Source organism: Chiloscyllium plagiosum, chromosome 1 (genome assembly GCF_004010195.1).
Source record: "Chiloscyllium plagiosum isolate BGI_BamShark_2017 chromosome 1, ASM401019v2, whole genome shotgun sequence".
NCBI classification, from domain to species: Eukaryota; Metazoa; Chordata; class Chondrichthyes; order Orectolobiformes; family Hemiscylliidae; genus Chiloscyllium; species Chiloscyllium plagiosum.
In genome coordinates this window covers 50,140,298-50,161,434 of record NC_057710.1, presented here as the reverse complement: position 1 = coordinate 50,161,434, position 21,137 = coordinate 50,140,298, and the positions used below count along the sequence as shown (strand labels likewise).

The 21,137-nt window shown below is 39.6% G+C and overlaps 1 protein-coding gene and 1 non-coding gene across 7 annotated transcripts in view; both read right to left on the bottom strand.

Moving 5' to 3' along the window:
- Positions 1-21,137, bottom strand: part of celf4 (CUGBP, Elav-like family member 4) — a 1,180,733-nt gene that overhangs the window by 765,712 nt on the left and 393,884 nt on the right. The gene's annotated exons all lie outside the window — the stretch shown is intronic.
- On the bottom strand, positions 18,792-18,896 carry LOC122556004. Its single transcript, XR_006313430.1, has one exon. It is a non-coding gene; the product is annotated as a U6 spliceosomal RNA (small nuclear RNA).

Below are 21,137 nucleotides of genomic sequence, written 5' to 3'. Positions count from 1 at the left end.
TCCTGCTTTCTCTCTCCCACCTTTCTTCAAAAGTGGTACAACTTTAGCCACCCTCCAATCGACAGGAACTGATCCTGAATCTATTGAACTCTGGAAAATAACCACCAACGCATCCACGATTTCTCGAGCCACCTCCTTCAATGTCCTGGGATGTAGACCATCAGGCCCCGGGGACTTATCAACCTTCAGACCTAACAGTCTCTCCAACACCAATTCCTGGCAAATATAAATTCCCTTAGGTTCAGGTCCTTCAGCCACTGTTACCTCACGGAGATTGCTTGTGTCTTCCCCAGTGAACACAGATCTGAAGTACCAATTCAATTCTTCTGCCATTTCTTTGCTCCCCATAATATATTCCCCGTTTCTGTCTTCAAGGACCCAATTTTAGTATTCACCATTTTTTTGCTTTTCACATACCTAAAAAAGCTTTTACTATCCTCCTTTATATTTTTGGCCAGTTTACCTTTGTACCTCATTTTTTCTCTGCGTATTTCCTTCTTAGTAATCCTCTGTTGTTCTTTAAAAGCTTCCCAGTCCTCCGTTTCCCCACTTATCTTTGCTATGTTAAAAGCAACACGCCTTAGGACGTTCCCATTAAGTTTATAAGTCCAGCCCTGATTTGCCTTTCCAAACTGCAGCATCTCACATTAAACTCCATCTGACACTCCTTGGCCCATTGGCCCATCTGGTGGAGATCCTGTTGTAATCTGAGGTAACCTTCTTCGCTGTCCACTACACCTCCAATTTTGGTGTCATTTGCAAACCTACTAACTATTCCTCCTATATTCACATCCAAATCATTTATATAAATGACAAAAAGCACTGGACATTGTAATGAAGACAGCTAATCATGGTGAGGAATTTGGGTGAGAGTCTGTTAACATTTTTCTAAATGGACTTTTTTCCAAGATCAGTCATCCTTGAACAATGATGGAGCAAGACTGAGATATATTGCAAGTGAGTCGATCAAGCATTATTCCCATGCACTATTACAGAGATGATAGCATCATGGTAATGTCAGTGAACCAGCAAACCAGAGGCCCAGGCTACTGCTGAACAGTCTCTACCTGAGAAAGTCACAGCTGAAGGACACCCAAGCATGTGGAGTCCAGAGGTCCAGAGTAATTGTCTGTGAATACTATTTCCTCCAAATGAGCAAAGTGCATTGTTACTGCACACTGAGGATGTCCTGGGACTCCATCACTGAAGGAAGCCTTCTGCTGCAGTCAGACCTGTGACCTGAAGGGGAGGGTGACCATCTCTCCTTGCTGTGGCCAAGGTAACAGCTATGCTAAATTTTTATGCGACAATGATCCACTGGGGATCTTTCAATCCTCAACTCACAAATGTATCAAGGTTGTTACTGATACATTTTGCCAGTTCACACTACTTTGTTTTGTTTCACAAGTACGAGTCAGCGTTACAGGTAGTAGGTTTTGCCAACATAGTTTGACTCTCCCAGGTACAGCTGCTACACAGTGTACATGAGCATCATATAATACAGCTAACTGCCTCAATAGAAAAGCATTCTACTTCATCAGCTTTATGTCATCTGTGATCATATGGCACTAGAAATCGCAGAATATGCTGGCAGTGGTGAATTCTTCTGCACATGGTGAGAGCACAATAGCACGATGCCATAGAGATCTAGTGCATATATAATGAGCTGAGTGACATAAAATTGCATGAGAAAACTTCCAGAGCTCACAGAGAGAAACTCTCCATGGATCTCCTAGAAATCATCACAGACCCAATTTTTGGTAATATTAAGTACTATTAAATTATCAATTTATTGCAATAATTCATCTGGTTTAGGAATGTTCTTCAGGGAAAGAAATCTGGCATTCTCATGCAGTCTGACCTACGTGCAACTTTAGACCCACAACAATGTATTTCACTCTTAGATGCCTTTTAAATGGTCCAGTAATCAAAGAATTCAAGGCCAGTTATCGGTGGACACCAAATGTTGACCTTGCCAGCAAAGCCCACACTCCATGAAAGAATGAAGGAAATTCATCCAATCAAATGTCCCAGAAGAGCAGGTAACTGATGGATTAGCATGATGCAGTACAGAAAATCTGAACAAAAATGGAAAGAACTGCGGCTGCTGTAAATCAGAAACAAAAACAGAGGTTGCTGGAAAAGCTCAATAGGTTTTGCAGCATTTTTGAAGAGTAATCAAAGTTAATATTTCTGGTCCAGTGACCCTTCCTCAGAACTAAGAAAGGGTCACCAGACCTGAAACGTTAACTTTGATTTCTCTCCATGGAAAATCTGAAACCAGTTGACTACCAAATTGGATAAATTGCTTCCAAGGTATGAACATCTACAGAAAACAGAGACATGAACAGAAGCTGTGCAATAACTAATCTTTTTTATGCAATACAAGGCCATAAATTAACAATGTTGAAAGCTGAACCATCTCTGTAATGCAGATAATATGCAGGATTTTCCCTGCAGTCAGGAATGAAATGCAGATCAGAAGCCCATTCTGTGTGAGAAACAGTCACTCATTGTGATTTTCCAAGTAAGGATGGCAGGCAGTTGAAGCTGGAGGGACAATTAGAGTTTTCCAACTTGAAAGCAGCAAGCTACAATAGAAGATAAGCAAGAAAGAGGGATCTTCAGAACTGAGGTGACCTCTCACTACTTCATTTTAAATTTAACCATAAGGTATATTTTGCAGTCAGGCCATTACCATGGGTGATAGAGGTACAGGAACCTCCTTTACAAATTGTGGTTGCTGCAGCACGCTGGCAGGTAGGAATAGCCTCAGTGTTGGTCCATGATCTGTTTTCAGAAGGTTGCCTCCAGGTATTTGAATGAGATCTTGCTGCCTGCAGGACCTTGGTGGCTGACTGGAAATTTCGAGTCTGCCTCCGGTAATTGGTCTTATTTGGCCTTCAAACTCTGATCAGAATATGTGCCCAGGATAGGATGACGCCCAAATACTGGCCATTATGGCTTTTTTCATGCTTAATGTCTCCAATCCTGGCCCTGAAGGGGAGTAATAATCAAGCTTGATATCCAATAGCTTACTATTAGGCATTGCATTTGTACCAGATCTCCACCTCTGTATTGTTGATCTGAAATGCATACCATCAGTTATACAATTTTCTTCCCAATTTGTTAACATTGTCCGATTGGATTCTATCTGAAGGATGTTCGAGTACAGATAATGTGTTCCAGCTGTGTGATAAAGTCATTTACTAATATTGTCACCGTATTCCCATTTTGATTCCTACATTTTAACCAGAAATAATTAATAATGCAATTTAGATTGTCTAACTAAATTTATGAAATTGTTAATGGAAAAGAAAATCAGCGAAGATGTACAGTGGACAGCTGACTCCTTGATGTCTTTCTTCCAGTAGTGGCCAAATCAAAACAAGGCCCTCTGTATATGATGATTGAGGCTTTTCGACTGTTTTTCTGTCAATTAGCTTGCTAACTTTCAAACCAAATTTGCTTGGCTCAGATATATTTTTACTTTATTGAACCTAGAATTTTTCCAGGCTAACGCTTTATTCCCATTCTCTGCTTTAACATCGAACCCAGCGATATTCTGCTGACTGTTTCACAACTTTCTAATCTCAATTCAGTTAATTGCTCGATTTAATTTCCACAATTTATATCAAGCAATTCTTTTTGCTTTATTAATGATCTAGAAATTTGTTCTGGATGCATTCCACAAAGTTATCCCCAATTTCCTGACATGGATTTTTTTTATCATACAACATTGACATAGTGAATATCACTTGATTTTAAACTGCTCTTAACTGTCTGCAGATCTCCACCTCTGTATTGTTGATCTGAAATGCATACCATCAGTTATACAATTTTCTTCCCAATTTGTTAACATTGTCCGATTGGATTCTATCTGAAGGATGTTCGAGTACAGATAATGTGTTCCAGCTGTGTGATAAAGTCATTTACTAATATTGTCACCGTATTCCCATTTTGATTCCTACATTTTAACCAGAAATATTAAGTTCTCAGTCCAATTGAAACTTCAGTTATGGTTTTATCATAAATATTACATTAGATTCCTCAAAGACTACCATTGTTTCTAACTCATTGATCTTGCTTTTTGAGTGTTTTCTCACTATTTGTTACAGCTAAACCTTTTCATCCTATTTTAAGCCTATATTAATTCTGATCTTTACTTTCAAACCCAAACCTTATTACCACCCATGCCAAATAACTTTAAACTATTCACCAATCACCTATTTTTTTCTATCAGTAAGGACATGAGTGCTGATTTTAATTCAGATAAAAACCATTTTTAGGCAATGTTTTTCTTTGATCTAGAAATTGGTCTGATTTTTCAAGGATGTGACTTAACTTTTGAACAAATACTGCAAGCAAATACTGGTAATCATCTCCTTTTTCTCAATCCATCCAAGACCTCTAATTTGCATTCTCGTCCCTAACATTTTAAGCACCACATACATCACCCCTACTTCTTATCTTGATTCTAATATGGATTACTACTTTGCCTTTTTTCTGTCCTTTCCAAAAGTTTTTAAAGTGTATGATATATGCTTCTACCCTGGTACCCATTTTGGATCTCCTGCACCTAAATTTTGATTATTAAATTGATTCCTGGAATGAGAGTTTGGTCTTATGATGAGAAGTTGAATAAATTGTGCTTCAAAATCTGTGAGCTCAGAAGAAGGAGTGGCGATTTCATGGCAATGTAGAAGACTCTGCTCTGGCTTGACAGGGTAAAAACTGAGAACTTATTTCCCATGACTGACACCTCTAGTACAGCCTCAGGATAAGGGGACAATCATGTTAAGGAGTCTTAGAGTCATAGAGATGAACAGCATGGAAACAGACCCTTTGGTCCAACTTGTCCATGCCGACCAGATATCCCAAACCAATCTGGTCCCACCTGCCAGCGCCCGGCCCATATCCATCCAAACCCATCCTTTTCATATACCCATCCAGATGCCTTTTAAATGTTGCAATCGTACTAGCCTCCGCCACTTCCTCTGGCAGCTCATTCCACACATGTACGGCTCTCTATGTGAAAAAGTTGCCTCTTAAGTCTCGTTTATATCTTTCCCCCCCTCGCCCTAAACCAATGCCCTCTAGTTCTGGACTCCCCATCCCAGGGAAGAGATTTTATCTATTTACACTATTCATGCCCCTCATGATTTTCTAAACCTCTATAAGGTCACCCCTCAGCCTCCGACACTCCAGAAAACAGCCCCAGCCTGTTCAACCTCTCCCCATAACATAAATTCTCCAACCCTGGCAACATCCTTGTAAATCTTTTTTGAACCCTTTCAACTTTCACAACATCCTTCCGATAGGAAGGAGACCAGAATTACATGCAATATTCCAAAAGGGACTGAACCAATGTCCTGTACAGCTGCAACATGACCTCCCAACTCCTGTACTCAATACTCTGACCAATAAAGGAAAGCATGCCAAACACCTTCTTCACTATCCTATCTACCTGGTACTCCACTTTCAAGGAGCTATGAACCTGCACTCCAAGGTCTTTTTGTTCAGCAACACTCCCTAGGACCTTACCATTAAATGTACATTAACTGTAAGGTGGACATTTTTCAAGATGTCACCATTATTTCCCTACAGTCTATACCTTCCATGTCCTTTTCGATAGTAAACACTGATGCAAAATACTTGGTTTACTATCTCGCCCATCTCCTGCTGTTCCACACAAGGCCGCCTTGCTGATCTATGAAGGGCCCTATTCTCTCCCTAGTTACCCTTCTGGCCTTAATCTATTTGTAAAAACCCTTTGGATTCTCCTTAACTCTATTTGCCGAAGCTATCCCCTTTTGCCCTCCTGATTTACCTATTAAGTATACTCTTACCACCTTTATACTCTTCTAAGGATTCATTCAGTCTATCTTGTCTATACTTGATATAATCTTCTTTCTTTTTCTTAACCAAACCCTCAATTTCTTTCATCATTCAGCACTCTCTACATCCACCAGCCTTTCCTTTCACCCTGACAGGAACATACTTTCTCTGGATTCTCGTTATCTCATTTCTGAAGGCTTCCCATTTTCCAGCTGTCCCGTTACCTGCAAACATCTGCCCCCAATCAGCTTTTGAAAGTCCTTGCCTAATACCATCAAAATTAGCCTTTCTCCAATTTAGAACTTCAACTTTTAGATCTGGTCTATCCTTTTCCATTACGATTTTAAAACTAATAGAATTATGGTCGCTGGCCCCAAAGTGCTCCCCCACTGACACCTCAGTCACCTGCCCTGCCTTATTTCCCAAGAGTAGGTCAAGTTTTGCACCTTCTCTAGTAGGCACATCCATATACCGAATCAGAAAATTCTCTTGTTCACACTTAACAAATTCTTCTTCATCTAAACCCTTAACACTATGGCAGTCCCAGTCCATGTTTGGAAAGTTAAAATTCCCTACCATAACCACCCTATTATTCTTGCAGATAGCTGAGATCTCCTTACAAATCTGTTTCTCAATTTCCCTCTGATTATTCAGGGGTCTACCATACAATCCCAAAAAGGTGATCATCCCTTTCTTATTTCTCAGTTCCACCCAAATAACTTCCTTGGATGTATTTCTGGGAATATCTGCCCTTAGCACAGCTGTAATGCTATCCCTTATCAAAAACGCTACTCCCCCTCCTCTCTTGCCTCCCTTTCTGTCCTTCCTGTAGCATTTGCATCCTGGAACATTAAGCTGCCAGTCCTGTGCATTCCTGAGTCATGTTTCTGTAATTGCTATGATATCCCAGTCCCATGTTCCTTACCATGTCCTGAGTTCATCTGCCTTCCCTGTTAGACCTCTTGCATTGAAATAAACACAGTTTAATTTATCAGTCCTACCTTGTTCTCTGCTTTGTCCCTGCCTACCTGTTTGACTTGCTTCTGTTTTCAACTGTACTAATCTGAGATTGATTTCTTTCCTCAGTATCTCCCTGGGGCCCAATACCACCCCCCCCCCCACCCCCCACCCCATCTTACTAGTTTAAATCCTCCTGAGCAGCTCTAGCAAATCTTCCTGCCAGTATATTAGTCCCCTTCCAATTCAGGTGCAATCCATCCTTCTTGTACAAGTCACTTCTACCCCAGAAGAGATTCCAGTCATCCAAAAATGTGAATCCTTCTCCCAGACACCAGCTCCTCAGCCATACATTCATCTGCTATATCCTCCTATTCCTACCCTCACTAGCTCGTAGCACCAGGAGTAATCCAGATATTACTACTCTTGAGGATCTCCTTTTTAAATTCCTGCCTAACTGTCTATATTCTCCTTTCAGAATCTCATCTTTTTCCCTTCCTATATCATTGGTTCCAATGTGTACAATGACCTCCTGCTGGGCCCTCTCCCCCGTGAGAACATTCTGCATCGTCTCTGAGACATCCTTGATCCTGGCACCATGGAGGCAATGCACCATTCTGATTTTTCGCTGCTAGCCACAGAAACATCTGTCTGTGCCTCAGACTAGAGAGTTCCCTAACACAATTGATCACTTGGAACCCAAAGTCCCCTCATTGCGTTAGAACCAGTCTCGATACCAGAAACTTGGCTGTTCTTGCAACATTCCCCAGAGAATCCATTACCTCCTACATTTTCCAGAACAGCATACTTGTTTGAAATGGGGACAGTCACAGAAGACTCCTGTACTACCTGCCGACCTCTTTTACTTTTCCTGGCATTAACCCATCGATGTGACTGTATCTGCAACTTTTTTCACTTCCTATAACTGCCATTCATCACATCCCCTTGCTCTTGTAAAGTCCTCATTGCAGATATAATCCTCAGTAACACATAAACTCTCCCTAAACTCCCACATCCAACAAGAAGAGCATATCACTCTACTAAAGGCCATTTTTGTTCCTTCCAAGCTACAGACCCAGAAAATAGCACTGTCTTATCCTCTACAAACACTACTCCAGGCTAATTTAATACTTATTGCATATAATTTTAAGTTTAATCAAGAGACATATTTCAATAAAACATATAATCAAGAAGGAACCCACTCTACTCACCACTGCAGAGTCTTTGTTAGGCCACACTTAAAGCTATTCACTTATCTGTTTCTGTGTTGTGACCTCTCCCAAACAGGTTCCTCCAAGATCAGTTGTGAATTTCGCTGTTTGTTAAGATTTCCGAGATGCACTACGATTTCCAATAATACATGAATTCAAACAGCAAAGGCAGTAACTGTGGTTCACTGCTGTGTCAGTTACCAATGTGGGTTTCTTCCTCTCTCTCTCTCTCTCTCTCCTGCACTGACCTCACCATGTGCTTCCTTTTAAAAGTGCTGTTGTTCTGACCTTTCTTTCCTCCAAAGTTCCAAATCAATGCAACAGCTTATACAACAGTAATGCTGCTCCTGGAATTCAAGGAAATCACCTCCAACACCTAAAATACCTCAAAAAAGGAGCTGCCTGTTACAGCCAGAAATTTTGGACTGAGATAAAGAGAAACTTATTCACTCAAGAGGTTGTGAACCTTTGGACTTTTCTAGCCGGGGCCATTGTAAATGCTCCACCACTGAATATCTTTAAGGTTGAAATGAACAGATATTTGGTCTCTCAGGTAATCGAGGGGCACGGAGAAAGGGCAGGGAGTGGATTTGAAGAATAAAATCAGCTGTGATCATATTCAATGTCAGAGCAACTCAGAGGGCTGTAGGATCTATGTCTTCTATTTTGTATGTTCTTATTCTACCATTACTGCTTTTTCTGTACTCTTCATTCTATGAGATATATTTAGAAATGACATAATTTCATGTGATATTCAAGTTTATATCTCAGTGGACTGTTATTATTAAGCAAAAAAAAACTTTAGTTTCTTCATCTTCAACCTATGCTGATTGGCACATAAATCTGACAACAATGAGACATTCTAGCTTTAATTTTTAATTATGTAAGTGAGAGGGTGATCTGTTGTATGCTTTTACTCTTTGAAACATAATGCTGTTGTTTTGTCTTAAATAAAATAAGACTCCTGTGGAGAGTCGTACAACATAACTGCATGGCAGAGTGTTTGTCACCCTATCCAGGCTATACTCTGGACAGCAGATTCAATGCCAATCCACCTCCTTCCTGGAAGGGAAGAAACATTGAATATTAATAATCTATATTTCTCCATAACACATAACCTATGAATCAGAACATTTTGCAAAGGTTTTAGTTAGTGATTATATTATTGAGATTTATCTCTTTTTAGAAACGGTTAGTGATCGCCTTTCAAATTATTCCGGGGAGTGGGGGTGGAGTAAAGGTTTGTATTGTCATGGCAATGAAGTGGACATGGAGTGGCTGCTGATTGGACTGACAGTACTGCCATCCTTCATCTTAATGAGCATCCAAAATCCATATCATTTAGGTTTTCTAAAGGATAATTTCTGAAGCTGTTATGTCGCAAAATAACACAATACTGCACAGAGAACTGTTCCAAACGGTTTAATTCATGTCTCAGGCACTGATCCACATCTTCCGAAGCTATTTGCTCTTTCGCAATTGTAAATGGTCGTAGGAATAAAAACGTGGATAAGTGTCTGACAGCCAGACTTAGAGAATATTTACCTAAAACCCATGAATATTATTAAGCCAGCTTTAGTGCTTGCAAATCCTCAAGAAGGGGATTAAAGGGGTTACTATGTGCATGCCTGTCTGTCACACAAATATCATGATGATAACAACTCATATTGTCATATAAAGCCTCTGCTTATATAAGATAGAATTTCTTAAACCTCTTCAAAAGAATACTGAAGTATGCTGATGCACTCAAATATCCGCAGCACAACACTCAGCATCTCTTGTAGCTCTTTTCCTCTCAGCCCCTGTGCATATACAGTGATCAACTTTAACATTTGATATTATAAAAGCATGCTTTGTATTGTCTTTTTCACAGTTGCTGCAGTTCATGAACACTAGTTAATTTAACACCATAAATTCAGTCAGGAAACGTGAACTGTTCTGACAAAAAAATGAACTCTCTTATATGAGGAGTCATGGAATCTGAAATGGACAACAATGTATCGGAAATAATTTTCGTATCATTGCCTACAATGTCATCAATCAATGTGTTTCTATCCCATCGCAACGTTTACTTTCTTTTTGTGATGGTTCACTGTTCATTTTTTCTTTTTTCCTCTGTTTTCTTCCTTTGCTTCAAGAATGCGATATTAAACTCCGCTGCTTCAAGAATCATTACACATGATGCTCTAACCTCATTGTTCCCAAGAAAAGTCCCTTCTGGGGACCAGTATGCTGAACTCTTTATTGCTTTCTTAAAAAATGCTTATGGTGACTCTTTAGTGGAAACAAAATATTTAATTTTAATTCTTATCATAAACTGCAAGTAAGGACTTAAGCATGAAATGAGAAATGGTCACCAATTGCTTGAGCCAGCTCTTGCTAGCAGACCCTAAAGTTTACATAACTTACTTATTCTACACAAATAACTTTGTAAGAGTAAATATGTTGAGGTTACATACATTGTCACATAATATGCCAGACATTTTAAACAATGACATTGCATTTTATATGACTTGAAGCTCTCATACAGTGCAGGGACTCTGTCTGTGAATTGCCCATGGTGCATTGAGCATACACTGTCAAAAGTCTAAACGCTCCAGTAATTATTTACTTATCCATTTCATGATCGAAAACTATGGGCTGAGTTTTTAAATGAGAAAGGGTCAGGATATTATATGGGGATTATTTTAAAATGGCAGTTCTGGAAGTTGCCTCTGGAAAGGTCTCCAGTGGGTAGGGAATGGAAAAGCACTCACCTCCAACTAGTTGAGAAACTTATCAGCCCTGATTGAATGGTGTAGCCGACTCAATGGGCTGAATGGCCTAATTTCTGCTCCTATGTCTTATGGTCTAATTCATGGCCCATTAAACTCTTTGAGGAGCTTGTTAATCCTTTGGACGAGAGTGGTCAGCACTGTAAAGTTAAATGGTAGTTTCAATAAATCCCAACAGTCTGGTACATGTTAGCGCACAGCTGTCAGGTTCTCTGTGATGCAAAGGAATGGTTTAATTTAAACTTAGAAAATCACCGAGCCCTCTGGTGTTGTGCACTTGAATATGTGTCATACCTAAACTTTGCCCATCGCACTTCGTCTTGTGTGTTTATGTTGCTGGCCCTCTGAGGATCTGCTTACTCTGTACAGCAAGGCAGTGGCAGATCTGATATGTTTACACTCTGTCTCTGCCACTGCTGGTGAGAAATCAGCTTCAGCCTCAAGGCACTAATTATGGATTAGGCTAACATCCTGTGTACCTAGGTCTTTTAGAGAGAAATCAGGATGAGTACAAAATGTTATTCTTGTTACCAATACCCACATCACATGAAAAAAAGTAAAATTAGCATTGCGAAGGTGAAAACGTTGTACCAAATTGCTGGGATCCAAAATTCATCTCGTGTCATGTTCCCTTCCCTGAAAGCAGTATGTTTGGATTGCAGTTGAAAAGAAAGAATGTGGGAGATGAATGACTCCACAATAGTTTAGAAAGGCCTGGAAAAAATCAGTTATAGAAGGAAAACATCCACTTTTTTTCCTTTATTATTCTCAACAAATTTTCAGATGCATTTAGAAGCACTATGTTTCCAAATGCTTTCCCTGTTGAATGAACAATGGGACCAAGCACACAATACACAGAAATACCAATTTAAAAGGAAAGTAACATTTATATTGTAAGATAGGTGAGTGCTGAATGTTGACAATGGACTCTGATTAGTAAAGGCATTGTCATGGAGAATGCACCAATTAATGGGGACTGACAGTTAAATGACAAGCTTTCTTTAAATTTTATTGATTGATTTAATAATTGAGTTATTGTTGTTTCATGTACAGTGAAAAGTGTTGTTTTGTATGCTATATAGGCCGATCGTACCATACAAATTGCATCAGGGTAACAGGGTAGAGTGCACAATACATTGTTACAAACGCAGAGAGAGGGAGATGAGAATTAGCATTTGAGAGTTCCATTCGAAAGTCTGATAACTGCAGGGAAGGAGCCTTTCTCTTATTTTTATTCATTCATGGGATGAGGACGTCACTGACTAGGCACCATTTATTGCCGATCCCTAATTGCCCAGAGGGAAGTTAAAAAAGTATAACCACAGTGGGAGGAGTCTTTGATTATATTGGTTGCTTTGCTGAAGCAGCAGGAGGTATAGACAGAGTCAGTGGATAGAAGGCTGGTTTGTGTGATTGCCTGGACCGTGTTCATGATGCTCAGTAGTTTCTTGTGGTCTTGGGAAGAGCAGTTGCCAAACTACACTGTGATGCATCAGATAGGATGCTTTCTATGGTCCATCCATAAAAATGGTAAGAGTCCTTGTGGATATGCTGTATTTCCTTAGCGTCCGGAGGAAGTAGAGACATTGTTATGCTTTCTTGACCATCGTATTGATGTGGGTGGACCACGACAGATTGCTGGTTATCATCACACCCAGGAAGTTGATGCTCTTGACCATCTCCACCTCAGCACCATTGATGCAAGAAGAGGTGTGCCCTCCACTCCACTTCCTGAAGTCAATGAGCAAGTGTTTTGTTTTTCTAGTGTTGTTGGAGAGATTGTTGTCTTTGCACCATGCCGCTAAGCACTCAATCTCTTTCCTGTATTCTGTCTCATCATTGTTTGAGATCCAACCTACAATGATAGTGTCATCAGCAAACTTATAAATGGAACTGAGGCAGAATTTAGCAACATAGTCGTGAGTGTATATGGAGTACACAGCCCTGAGGGGCATTGGTGTTGAGTATTATATTGGAGGAGGTGTGGTCGCTTATTCTTACTGAGTCCAATCTATGGGTCAAGAACTTGAGGATCCAGTTACAGAAAGAGGAGCCGAGACCAAGGTCTCAGAGTGAGACATGAGTTTGCTTGGAATTATGTTATTGAAGGCGGAACTGTAGTCAATAAGTAAGAGCCTGACATAGGTATCCTTGTTATTCAGATGTTCCAGGGATAGAGGTAGAGGCAAGGATATGGCATTCATTGTGGACCTGTTGTGCTGGTAGGCAAATTGCAAAGGACCAAGGTAATTTGGGAGGCCGAATTGATGTGAGCGATGACTAACCCCTCGAAGCACTTCATAATTACAGAGGTCAGAGCCACCTGGTCATTGAGACATGCTGCATAATTATTTGGCACCCAGGATCATGGTGGTCTTCTTGAAGCATGTGGAAACTTCAGAACATAGTGAGGAGAGGTTAAGATTAGATTAGATTAGATTAGATTACATTACAGTGTGGAAACAAGCCCTTCGGCCCAAAAAGTCCACACCGACCCGCCGAAGCGCAACCCACCCATACCCCTACATTTACCCCTTCACCTAACACTACAGGCAATTTAGCATGGCCAATTCACCTGACCTGCACATCTTTGGACTGTGGGAGGAAACTGGAGCACCCGGAGGAAACCCACGCAGACACGGGGAGAACGTGCAAACTCCACACAGTCAGTCGCCTGAGAATGGAATTGAACCGGGGTCTCAGGTGCTGTGAGGCAGCAGTGCTAACCACTGTGCCACCGTGCCGCCCACAAAGATGTCTGAGAAATATTCCAGCCAGCTCATTCACCCAGGATCTGAGTGTATTGCCTGGGACTCCAGCCAGGCCAGTCTCTTTCTGTGGGTTCGATCTGACGTTTGTGATGGTGACCGTGGGTACAAGTTCATCCCAGCCTGTTGGGATGTGACATTATTTCACTGAGCTTCTGTTCAAGGCGAGCACAGATTGTATTCAGCTTAACCGGTAGGTATGTACTATTGCCCATGGTTCTGTCCGAACTTTGCTTTTGTATCTCGTTATGTCGTGTAAGCCTTGCCACAAATGACCAGTATCAGTTTGGTTGGTTTGGGTCTCAAGTAGGACAAGGTCTTTAACCTAGACAGCTTAATACTGATCTGACCCTGACAGGCAAAGATTTACCCTAACAAATAAATTAGAACTAGGCTTGCAATGCAGCACATTTGCATGTACTGGTGGCTGCCCATCTTAATACACAGGACCCTATTTTCTTGCAGTCAGATGAAACATGTTCACTCACTTTGTCTGTTTCAATTTAACAAAATAGGTGACAGGTTATCTGTTTAATTTCTGAGGGCAGTGCCATTACCAATCAGTCAACCTACCTGGTGTTGGCGATTAACTATCAGTCATCATACAACTGGTGTATTCTCCAAGTCTGGTATTGTTTCATGGCTGGTTATTTTGGTTATGATTAGCTCAGGAGATGTCTCTGACCCACTAGGTCCCATGCAATCAGCAAGTAAATATGTCTGGTGAGGGCTTTGGTTAACTCAGTTGGTTCAATTATGATTCAGAATAAGGCCAACAGTGTGGATTTGATACAAAAAGAGAAAGTGCTGGAGAAATGCTACAGGGCTAGTAGCATCTGTTGAGTGAAAGCAGAGTTAAAGTTCAAGTTCAGCATCCTTCTTCGGAACTCACTGCACACAAAATGTGAACTCTGCTTTCCCTCCACAGATGGTGGCAAACCTGCTGAGGTTTTCTTGAAATTTCCATTTTTGTTTCAGATTTCCAGCATCCATTTCTTTATTTGATTTTATTGTGGGTTTGATTTGTGATCTGGATGAAGTAGAAGTAAGACATGCCTCCTCAATGAAAGATAATGGCAAATCACTGCTGACAAAAATTGTCAAAGGAAACAACTCAGGATGAAGCATCATGAGCCAATGAGCCGAAGGAGCTGCCCTGGCCAGAACACGCATGAATCAATGTGTGATGGTGGGAAGAGAATTCAACTGGAGGAATAATAACCTCCCTCTTTCTTTGTCCCTATGCCCCAAATCATCTTAAGAAACTCTTTACTCTGTTACTGTCTTGAATTCACTGTTACTCTTCCAATATCCTTTGTATGTGTCCTGTGCTGTTCAGATAGTACAGTATTTGTTTGTGCTATCCCTAGTAGATTTGCAGTGATTACAATCTGTGCTCCATAATATTGCAATCCATTTTAGTTATGTAAAATCTGGTTTGCCTTCTTGCTGTGTTGGAAGCAAGCCTCACTAGTTTCCTTATTATTAAATGCAATTATAAATATGTTGCTTATAAATGCAGTTGCTTATAAATGCAGTTGTTTATAAATGCAGTTGCTTATAAATGCAGATGAAACTTTGTTGAGAATATTTGGATGCTTTCCTTCAACAAACTGTTGAATTCCTCACCTCCCTTATTCATTCCTTTCACCCACAATCTACACATAATGTTTTCTGTAAACTCTGCTGAACAACATTTTCCTTCATGATGTTTCCCCCCTAATCTTTCTCCATCTTTCTCAAGATATGGATACCTGGGCCAAAAAAGTTTCATTTTTTCAGACCTGTTTGGCAGTGATTGCTTGCAACTGATTTGCCCATGAAAGACATCACCCTGCAGCTTAATTCTCAGCCAAACGTATACAGTACATGCAATATTCTTCCAATCAGGGTAAATGGAGACCAGAAGTGGGAATCCAATTAGATTTTGACTCCTTCCTTTACTGAAGTCCCACATGACATCAATACCACTGTCCCAAAAAAGACTGACTAATCCAGAACAAACCAGGGATTGCACATGGTCAGTATGATTCTGTTATTCACTGAATACCCCATAACTCTATTAATATATCAGCCATAGCCAACATGAATGGAGGTTCTTTTCCTTCTCTTCATTAATCATTCTGCTCAGCTTCTGGCTAATTCTCACAGGAATCTTTAGCCCATTTTACACTGACGGCAATAAAACTTGCACTATTGTTATCAATGCCATTGTTAAAAATGACTTCATTCTCCTTCTTCATAAAAGGAAGCAAGCGAACAAAAAGTGACTGTAATGTAGGCTTGAACATTTAATTGTATTTCAGTTCCACAGACTCAAGAAATATCGATAAAGAATACACACAATTGTAACCTTCCAGGGTCTCAACAGTCTCAATACAATATCTGGAAAAATATACATCTACACAATGTGAAATTTAAAATGATAATATTCTTCAGTACCCAGGCGTAGCAACTTTTATGAAATTAAAGAATAGCGACACCATCGACAAATCTGCAATGATTAACCAGATGTTCCAGTGACAGTGAAAAATACAGCACCACAGTAAAATTGAATTTTCTTAACAAAACCTGATAACACCATTTTTTTTAGGTATTTTATAATAAAGGAGGATATTGCACAGATTTTATTTCTGATAGTCATGAAATCTATTTAATGCTGGTCAACAGAAGAGATTTGTATCTATCTCAATCTCACATATGAAGGCACTGATGTTTGCAAGTTATTTCAGAAGGGATACTCTGAACACAGGCATGAGGCAGGATTCTGAACTCTGTTGAAATGAAAATGGACCTGAGTTTTAGAGTGTATTGTCCCTAAAGCATCATGACAGTGCAATGTGGCTATGGCAGAAGTAAATATGGCACTAGGATGTATTGCTAGGATGATCTAATATAAACAAAGAGTGCTACAGACTTTGTGTAAGACACTGTTTTGACCTCAATGTCTCCAGTACTGAAGGCAGTTGAAGGTAATGTTTTTGCCTTACTTCTTGTCTCATTTATGTTCCAATATTACCCCAACCATACTTCTCATTGATATTGTTGTTTCTAATTTCTGTCCAATACAATTGACTTGATTCTTTGCCTCCCAAATATCACACCCCCCACTTCATGTTTGATTTGTAAATCGCTTACATAGCTAACTGCTTATAAGGAGCTCCCTTACACCTCATTTTCTTACCTGAGGCAAGATTTACCCCTCAACTAACATCAATGTAACGTATTACCTGGGCATTATCATCTTCAGTGAAAGTTTGTGAGACACAACTGCTTGTGAGTCTGTTCACCTGCTTATATAGCTCAAAACCTAAAGGATGGATTTTAACAAAAAGTCATAAATAGATTTGATTTGCTCCATGGAAAAATTGATCAGGTTTTAGTGAGGGTGTGAATCTGGATCCTTGAAGTTTCTAAAGTATCTTTTAACATTGGGACAACTGTCAAATTGATGTTTTTTTTCAAATCAAACACAGAAAATGCTAGAGAAGCTTGGCAAGTCTGGCAGCATCTTTAGAGAAAAAATAGAGTTACTGTTTTGAGTCAGCTATGACCCTTCCAGACTTGAAGCGTTGACTCTGTTTTTCTCTCTACAGATTATGCCAGATCTGCTGAATTTCTCAAGCTTTCTCTGTGTTTGTTTCAGATTTCCAACATCTGTAGTATTCTCCTTTCAAATTCCTTTGTTTTGGAATCTTGTGAGTTGCCTCGGGTGCTCTGACAGAATTTGTCACAGCCATCAGAACATGAGCAGAGTTTTCAGAGCAAGATGTATTGTGCTGAAACATCCTTATTAAGATCGAAGTTCTTAATAAGACATATCTATTTTTCAGCTTTGTTGTTCCAGAGCATCAACCAGACAGGAGGGGACTTTCAGGAAGAGCTGCATAATTCTGATAACATAGAGTTAACAGCATAATGTAGGTATGAACTCCACTGAGCCCAGGGAAAAATGTAGAAGATTAATAAAACATCCCTAACTATTATAGGCTTCGATATCTGGGACTTTGTATGTCTACAAGTGTTTAAACCATGAGGTGGAGGCATTTGGAACAAAAAAAAGGATTTAGACTGGTGCACATGGTAAGCTATGTAAATAATGTAGATCTGGGGAATAAGAACCAGGGGAATAAATGTGACTTAATGAAGCAAAGAACTAAAGAAAATGTCAGGAGATCTTTCCTTTCATAAATTTTGGGAACAAATTTTGCAGATATTTGTAAGGGAGCTAAGCAAGTTCTTGGCTTAATAATGATCTCAATGTGCCTCAAATGTTGGGTGATGTGCTCTCCTAGATTTCTTTCAGGAATTGGGAAAAAACTTCTCAGAATTCTTTATTTCCCTTAAATATGTGGCGAAAATTTTTATCTGACTTTTTTTGTCTCACCCAGGAGATGACATTGTGTATGTTTAGCAGCTACATGGCTGTATGAAGCAAGTTGAATGGATCAGCTGCCTTTATTCCTTTTTTTTGTTCAAAACTATCTTATGGTTCTACTTTAAACTCCATTTTGTGTTCTATTTCACAATCCTACTGCTCACCTTTGCTTCTATGTCTCATCCTTACTTCTTGTCTCATTTATGTTCTAATATTACCCCAACCATCCTTCTCATTGATATTGTTGTTTCTAATTTCTGTCCAATACAATTGACTTGATTCTTTGCCTCCCAAATATCACACCCCCCACTTCATGTTTGATTTGTAAATCGCTTACATAGCTAACTGCTTATAAGGAGCTCCCTTGCACCTCATCTTCTTACCTGAGGCAAGATTTACCCCTTAACCAACATCAACATAACATATTACCTGGACATTATCATCTTCAGTGAAAGTTTGTGAGACACAACTGCCTGCTATATATCCTTTAGTACAGCACTAACCTCACTTAATAAATATTTAATTGACTTCAAAGTGCTTTGGGATGCCCTGAATTCATGGGAAGTGCTATATAAATGCATATCTTTCTTTCTTATGTATTTTGGATTTCTAAGTATTACACTGTTCGTTGCCTGCCTCACAACATGGCCTCAAATGCCTGCTGCCTTATGGATATACAGCAGTGCTAACTACTTAGCTTCCTTCTTTATAGCCCAGTTTCATGACCCTGTCTGAAATCACTTACTCATTTACATGCAAATATTTATTTTTATTTAACATATTTTTCTAATCAAATTATTCAGAGATGTTCTTACATACTTCTGGAGCAGGTGGGACTTGAACCTTGGCCTCTCAGTCCAGGGAAGTATGGTCACAACACTTCACACTTTATCATGAAATCCTTGCACAAGAGCCATGTGCACCTTCTCTGTATTGTTCCAATTTTTGTAAATGTGCTGCTGAAGTGTACATGCCAAAATATTTCGGTCAGGTCAGATGACAAAATTATTTCAGCTCATTCCCATCCAGTAAGCCTCACGTGAGGTCCTTGTATTTTGACACTGAGCAAGTATAGGTTTGGGTTCAGTAGCAGTGCCCCAAACTCGCACACAACTAGTGGCCATGTTTGATGATACTTGAAAACTGCAGCTCAGAAACCACACAATCATAGATTTACCACAACCGGTAGAGAAAAAAAGTACAATCTATGAGAAGTCAAAGAAAAAGGATCCTAACTTTTTCTTTATGCCAAGTTAATGTGAGTTTACATTGATCTCCATTTATAATTATTCTATCTTTCACCACAATATGAAAATATTTTCCATCCATCCCTCCCTGAAGATCTTCCCAAAATATGACTGTTCTAGCAGTGGTGAGTGGATGATAAGAATCCTGACTAAGTTTCTCCTCCATTTCCTGGGTGTAGGTTGGGCTAACACTGGAATGTTAGCTCAGTAAGGCAGCCAAGCTACTCATTAATGATAAATGGACTACTTTGTGTGTTATATTTAGAATTTGTTAATATTCACAATTATACCACCAAATTGACCAACAAACAGAAGATATTGAATCCTTATTAATGCAATCCATAATTTTCAGCAAAAAAAAAGCACATAAAGCACAGCCCCTTTTGAAAAAAAAAAGAGCAAATATGGACACATTTGTACACAAAGCAAGTCAGAGCTGGAGTGCATTGTCCCCTTTGGATGTGTATTCCCATTATAGAGCATATCTCTTTTAAACAGATGTCCCATTACAAAGAAATGGTTCCTTTACAAAATCTGTTACTTAACTAGATACGTTGTTAAACCATGTTCCCTTTAAAGAGATATTACGTTGCAAGGACATGGTTCCTTTCTTTAAAATAAATCCAGCATTACAATGCCAGTCTCTTTAAACAGTTTATCAACATTATCATGGATTGATCTTTTAAACAGACATTTTTCTTTAACCAGAGCACCAATTATCTGCTCTCTTCTATTATACATAGTAGGTTTGAAGTAAATGTCTCTGGGATTTAATAAACTATGCTGAACACTGATGAATGCGCAACTAGTTTGCCGAGAAATGTTCTGCTTGGATCGGGATTACGTCTGGATCAGAATTTCTATAAACTGCAGATAACTACAAATCTTTTCAGCAAAGCCCATTTAATCATTCAACCATCAATTCAATCTAAACAAAAACCAACAGCAATCACTTAGCCAGCATGTATATTTTACATGGATGTGATTAGATTTTCTACAACAGGTGAAAACCAAAGTTAAGAGTATTCATTGTGCTGAACATTAAATACCAGATAAGCTTACAGTAGCTCAGTAAAATAGTGTTCTTCAGTAACACTGAGATCTACACCAGGGATCTATTCAGATTAATTCATGCTTCAGGGCATCAAAAACATAGGCTGTTGTAAGCAAATTTACATCACTACTCAACAACCAGGATGAGCAGTCCCACCAGACAGCCTGAATTCAAATGCAACCTCAACATTACACTGAGAAAGAACATGGATACACTATCTCCTCCCTTAGACAAGATCACCATAAATAGCTTTCCATAGATTGGCAAACACCAGTTATCTCTCCCATTCTCACAACACTATTAGTTTGAACTGAAGCCGATGCAGGCCCACAGGAAAGCAGCCCCTTCAAAGTAAATTGCTGAGGAATAGTATTCTCATATGATGTAAGGCTAACACAATTGCAGTACTTCTTTCATTCTGTAAATTAGGAACTACATAGGAATGTAATTATAGTTATGCTGTTTCTTTTAGAAGATTCCAAAGAAGTCATATTTCACTGTGGGAGAAAAATGGAGCCCCCAGTGGGAACCCACACAGACATGGAGAGAACATGCAAACTCCACACAGACAGTCACCCAACCTAACTCTATTCATCAACTTCACCAACACATTCCACCCTGACCTTAAATTTATCTGGACCATTTCTGACACCTCCCTCCCCTTCCTGGACCTCTCCATCTCCATTAATGAAGACCGACTTGACACCGACATTTTTTACAAAACCGACTCCCACAGCTACCTGGATTACACCTCTTCCCACCCGACCTCTTGCAAAAATGCCATCTCCTATTCCCAATTCCTCCACCTCCTCCGTATCTGCTCCCAGGAGGACCAGTTCCACCACAGAACACACCAGATGGCCTCCTTCTTTAGAGACCGCAATTTCCCTTCCCACGTGGTTAAAGATGC